The sequence below is a fragment of the Salmo trutta genome, chromosome 31 (assembly GCF_901001165.1).
Source record: "Salmo trutta chromosome 31, fSalTru1.1, whole genome shotgun sequence".
In the NCBI taxonomy this organism is placed as follows: domain Eukaryota; kingdom Metazoa; phylum Chordata; class Actinopteri; order Salmoniformes; family Salmonidae; genus Salmo; species Salmo trutta.
In genome coordinates this window covers 42,974,465-42,981,225 of record NC_042987.1, presented here as the reverse complement: position 1 = coordinate 42,981,225, position 6,761 = coordinate 42,974,465, and positions in this window count along the sequence as shown.

Below are 6,761 nucleotides of genomic sequence, written 5' to 3'. Positions count from 1 at the left end.
AACCTGCTAGCCAGCCCCAGAACTGACCCAAACCCAGCTAGCCAGGCACAACATTACCCCAATCCTGCTAGCCAGCCCAAGAAATGACCCAAACCCTGCTAGCCAGCCCCAGAACTGACCCCAACCCTGCTAGCCAGCCCAAGAACTGACCCAAACCCTGCTAGCCAGCCCAAGAACTGACCCAAACCCTGCTAGCCAGCCCCAGAAATGACCCCAACCCTGCTAGCCAGGCCCAGAAATGACCCCAACCCTGCTAGCCAGCCCAAGAACTGACCCAAACCCTGCTAGCCAGGCCCAGAAATGACCCCAATCCTGCTAGCCAGCCCAAGAACTGACCCAAACCCTGCTAGCCAGGCCCAGAAATGACCCCAACCCTGCTAGCCAGGCCCAGAAATGACCCCAACCCTGCTAGCCAGCCCAGGAACTGACCCAAACCCTGCTACACAGACCCAGAAATGTAGTAGCAGAAGAATCCAGACAAGAAGCTGTGAATTTTAACACACAATTTTAAAACTAGTCTCCGTCCCTGTACCGCATTTAGACCCTTCAACTTCAAGTTCTTTTGTTTTGGTAAAAATGTATGGGTTTGATTTTTTTGTTGTTGTGGTGAAGAACTTTAATTGTCCTTCATAAGCATCTGTATGTAGTTGAGATATGGTTAGGTTATGCTGGGCATACACTTGTCACGGTTGTCGTATGAACGAGACCAAGGCGCAGCATGTCTATTGTTCCACATTTTTATTTAACTGTGAAACTATGCAATACATACAATAAACTAATAAACAAAAAACAACAAACCGTGACGAAGAGGTGCAACATACACTAACTCAAAATAATCTCCCACAAACCCAGGTGGGAAAAACATCTACTTAAATATGATCTCCAATTAGAGACAACGATGACCAGAGCCGCCTCTAATTGGAGATCATCCCCCCCCCAAAAAACATAGAAAAACAGAAACTAGAACATAACATAGAAAATGTAAACTAGACAAAAATCCATCACGCCCTGACCTACTCTACCATGGAAAATAACAGCTTCTATGGTAAGGACGTGACAACACTACACCACTTCTAAAAGCTCTCCTTGTCCCAACTCTTTCATTCAGTCCATTCCTACTAAGTTAAACATATGGACTTGTTTTAAGAAGGTCATAACAAGGATCATTTTGCCATTGGATTTAGAATTTTAAGACCCGTTGAAGTAAAAATATCAAAATATCAAGTAAAATATCAATATCAAAAATAAATCAAATAAATATTTGATGAAACATTGAATTTGTCCTTGCTGCTGTTAGCCATTACAAACACATTGAATAACAGATAGTCCTTACTGCTATTAGCCCATAGAAACACATTGAATAACAGATTACTGCTATTAGCCCATAGAAACACATTGAATAACAGATAGTCCTTACTGCTGTTAGCCCATAAAACACATTGAATAACAGATAGTCCTTACTGCTATTAGCCCATAGAAATACATTGAATAACAGATAGTCCTTACTGCTGTTAGCCCATAAAACACATTGAATAACAATGACCCGCTCAAACTATGCTAGCCTGGTCTCATAGACTAGACGTAACATAGTGCACATAAATCCAGGACACTGCCATGGTTTGGTATGGTTAGATAAGACAGAAGGTTACTTAAGGCAATAATGAAAGGAGGGTGGAAGGGTAGGCATATAACACGATTGTCTAGCAACCCAAAAGTTGTGAGTTCAAGTCTTGTCACGGACAACTTTAGCATTTTAGGTAAATAGCAACTTTTCAACTACTTGCTACTTTTTACAGATTTACATACAGAATAATATGAAATGCTCTTAGACCAGGTTGCACAGCCAGCCCAGCAGTCAGCCCAGCAGCCAGCCAGCCAGCCCAGCAGCCAGCCAGCCAGACCAGCAGCCAGCTAGGCCAGCAGTCAGCCAGCCCAGCAGCCACCCCAGCAGCCACCCCAGCAGCCAGCCCAGCAACCAGCAGCCCAGCAGCCAGCCAGCTCATCAGCCAGCACTATGGGAGTCCTGACATACTGATCCTAGGCCAAGTTCATAGGATTTCACCCCTACCATGAAAATGTGTCTGGGACGGCAAAAAGAGCTTGTCAAAATTGTGGCGAAATTGTGTAGTGTATGACCAGCATTATTGGAGAAAGGTTTTTCTATTTATTTTTATTTCACCTTTATTCAACCAGGTAGGCTAGTTGAGAACAAGTTCTCATTTACATCTGCGACCTGGCCAAGATAAAGCAAAGCAGTTCAACACAAACAACAACACAGAGTTACACATGGAGTAAAACAAACATACATTCAAAAACACATATGTGTGTTTTTGAATGTATGTACAGTGTGTGCAAATGTAGAAGATTAGGGAGGTAAAGCAATAAATAGGCCATAGAGGCGAAATAATTACAATTTAGCATTAACACTGGAGTGATAGATGTGCAGATGAAGATGTGAAAGTAGAGATACTGGGGTACAACAGAGCAAGAGGGTAAGTAATAATATGGGGATGAGGTAGTTGGGTGGGCTATTTACAGATGGGCTGTGTACAGGTGCAGTGATCAGTAAGCTGCTCAGACAGCTGATGCTTAAAGTTAGAGAGGGAGATATAAGTCTCCAGCTTCAGTGATTTTTGCAATTCGTTCCAGTTGTTGGCAGCAGAGAACTGGAATGAAAGGCGGCCAAAGGAAGTGTTGGCTTTGGGGGTGACCAGTGAAATATACCTGCTGGAGCGCGTGCTACGGGTTGGTGTTGCTATGGTGACCAGTGATTTGAGATAAGGCAGGGCTTTACCTAGCAAATACTTATAGATGACCTGGAGCCAGAGTGTTTGGCGAAGAATATGTAGCGAGAGCCAGCCAACGAGAGCATACAGGTCGCAGTGGTGGGTAGCATATGGGGCTTTGGTGATAAAACGGTGTGCACTGTAATAGACTACATCCAATTTGCTGAGTAGAGTGTTGGGGGATATTTTGTGAATGACATCGCCGAAGTCAAGGATCTGTAGGATAGTCAGTTTTACGAGGGTATGTTTGGCAGCATAAGTGAAGGAGGCTTTGTTTGTGAAAGAGGAAGCCGATTCTAGATTTAATTTTGGATTGGAGATGCTTAATGTGAGTTTGGAAGGAGAGTTTACAGTCTAACCAGACACCTAGGTATTTATAGTTGTCCACATATTCTAAGTGAGAACCGTCCAGAGTAGTGATGCTAGTCGGGCGGGAGGGTGCGAGCAGCAATCGGTTGAAGAGCATGCACTTAGTTTTACTGGCATATAAAAGCAGTTGGAGGCCCCGGAAGGAGTGTTGTATGGCATTGAAGCTCGTTTGGAGGTTTATTAACACGGTGTCCAAAGAAGGGCCAGATGTATACAGAATTGTCGTCTGCGTCGAGGTGGATCAGAGAATCACCAGCAGCAAGAGCGACATCATTGATATATACAGAGGAAAGAGTCGGCCCGAGATTTGAACCCTGTGGCAGCCCCATAGAGACTGCCAGAGGTCCGGACAACAGGCCCTCCGATTTCACACATTGAACTCTATCTGAGAAGTAGTTGGTGAGCCAGGCGAGGCAGTCATTTGAGAAACCAAGGCTATTGAGTCTGCCGATAAGAATGCGGTGTTTGACAGAGTCGAAAGCCTTGGCCAGGTCGATGAAGACGGCTGCACAGTACTGTCTTTTATCGATAGCGGTTATGATATCGTTTAGTACCTTGGGCGTGGCTGAGGTGCACCCATGACCAGCTCAGAAACCAGATTACATAGTGGAGAAGGTACGGTGGGATTCGAAATGGTCAGTGATCTGTTTGTTAATTTGGCTTTCGAAAATTTTAGAAAGGCAGGGTAGGATGGATATAGGTCTAAAACAGTTTGGGTCTAGAGTGTCTCCCCCTTTGAAGAGGGGGATAACCGCTGCAGCTTTCCAATCTTTGGGGATCTCAGACGATACGAAAGAGTACAGGCTGGTAATAGGGGTTGCAACAAATTCGGCGGATCATTTTAGAAAGAGAGGGTCCAGTATTTGAGTAAGGTTAAGGTTGGATCAGTATTACAGTAAGGTTAAGGCTGGATCAGTATTACAGTAAGGTTAAGGCTGGATCAGTATTACAGTAAGGTTACGGCTGGATCAACATTAGAGAAAGGTTAAGGCTGGATCAGTATTACAGTAAGGTTAAGGCTGGATCAGTATTACAGTAAGGTTAAGGCTGGATCAGTATTACAGTAAGGTTAAGGCTGGATCAGTATTACAGAAAGGTTAAGGATGGATCTTAATCAGAGGTGCATTGTAGCACGCTTGACATTTAAATGTAGTTTCCAATTGAGCTGACGTCTGCTGTATTTACCGTGAGTGAGATCTCCGCAATCGTCAGAACATTGCATTTAAAAGGCGCATTATCGTAATGGATGGATAACAAAACAACTGTAACCGTAATCTGTTACGTTACCAGCAAAAATATTGCGATCATATTACAGATATTACTTATTAAAAACTAGATTACTAGGATTAAGTATGTTCGCACAAAAATATGCTGGACATATGGACGACAACAGTGGTGTAGCCTGCTGGTGATACGGATCACTTGATATCTACATAGTACACTGCTGCCTCTCATTGGCACCATAACGGATTGTGTGATGTTGTGGATGGGCTGTTCACAAATATGTATTTTAAACCAATATTGTTGGAATTGAAGAAGTTTAAACTGACTATCAATCATTGTTTTTGAGACCAGTTGACAGCCGGTGAAAAATGTGCTCTTGCACAAGCTGCATAGTGCTGATCCCAGCATATGGAATAACAGTCTGAGGTGGATCCCAGCCTATGGAATAACAGCCTGAGGTGGATCCCAGCCTATGGAATAACAGCCTGAGGTGGATCCCAGCCTATGGAATAACAGTCTGAGGTGGAACCCAGCCTATGGAATAACAGTCTGAACTGGATCCCAGCCTATGGAATAACAGTCTGAAGTGGATCCCAGCCTATGGAATAACAGTCTGAGGTGGATCCCAGCCTATGGAATAACAGTCTGAGGTGGATCCCAGCCTATGGAATAACAGTCTGAGGGAGTTCCTTCCTTCTATCCTCCTCCATGGATGTCACAGGGGTCATGAAATGGAGACCAAGATGCAGCGTGGATAGTGTTCATTTTCAATATTTTAATGAAGACACTCGACAAAATAACAAAACGACCAACAACAGTCCCGTCAGGTACACTTAGACTAGACGGGAAACAACTACCCACAACCCCAAAGGAAAAACAGGCTGCCTAAGTATGGCTTCCAATCAGAGACAACGAAAGACACCTGCCTCTGATTGGAAACCATACCCGGCCAGAACATGAAAACCACCACATAGAAATAGGTAACTAGAACAAACCCACATAGAAACAGAAAACCCAAAATACCTACAAACCAAACCCCCCTGCCACGCCCTGACCACTCTATGGCAAATGACCTCTTTCACTGGTCAGGACGTGACAATGGTATTGTGCTCCATACTGTTCCCTTTCAGAAGACCGTGAGTGGGGCTTTTAGTACTCATTCTAATTCGTACTGATGAAGAAAAAAATGCTCAAACACGTGCAGTTTGAAATGATCAAGATATCAAAGTGTCGCCAATAAAAAACGGAAACAATATTCCTATAGCAAATGCAGCATACGGCGTTCATTTTTCACACGTCCTTTTCAGTAGAGCTCAAAGCCATTCCATGAGTGCAGCATTTCATTTTCCAACTGGAATCAATGAGCCCAGTCAGTCCTCCATGACAACACAATCATAAACAACAGAGTAGGGCTGGTTAATAAGTCCTTAGTTTTTTGGGGATTATGCTCATGTAAAACAATTTGGCTAATTTATATTTCCATATTTCAAGTCCTATTCTTGAAGATCAAGGGGTATTAAATGATTTGGAATGACTGGAAATCTGACAGACTTTGGTTTTTAATGTAAAGATATAATTTAATCGTATTATTATAATGTAGTAGAAAGCAATGGGTTAGAAGAAGCCATCCTACATAATCAACCCATAAAGTAAAATTGAACATCCATATATGGCTATGTAAACTTTAACATTGATTTATCCTGTGATAGATGTCATTCAATTGGTAACATACATATGTTTTTGTTCTTCTAATGTCTCTTCGGGGGAAAGTAATCTGAAAGTAATCTGAAAGTAATCAGATTACGTTACTGAGTTTTTTTTAATCCAAAAGTTACGTTACTGATTACCATTGTGGACAGGTAACTAGTAACTGTAGCGGATTACATTTAGAAAGGAACCGAACCAACCCTGATTATCGACAGCTCTCTCTAACGTGCCTCGGATTGAATCGGGGCCTATATTCAGGTCATAATAGCAACACACGCAAACACACACACACACACACAAACACACACGCAAACACACACGCACATGCGCACACGCACACACACACGCACACACACACACACACTTCTCTTTCAGGGGAAAGTAACAATTTCAGAATGCTGCACAGGTCAAGTTGTTCTACTCTACTTGTAGCTACCAACCAGGTCAAGCTGTTCTACTCTACTTGTAGCCACCAACCAGGTCAAGCTGTTCTACTCTACTTGTAGCCACCAACCAGGTCAAGTTGTTCTACTCTACTTGTAGCCACCAACCAGGTCAAGCTGTTCTACTCTACTTGTAGCCACCAACCAGGTCAAGCTGTTCTACTCTACTTGTAGCCACCAACCAGGTCAAGTTGTTCTACTCTACTTGTAGTCACCAACCAGGTCAAGTTGT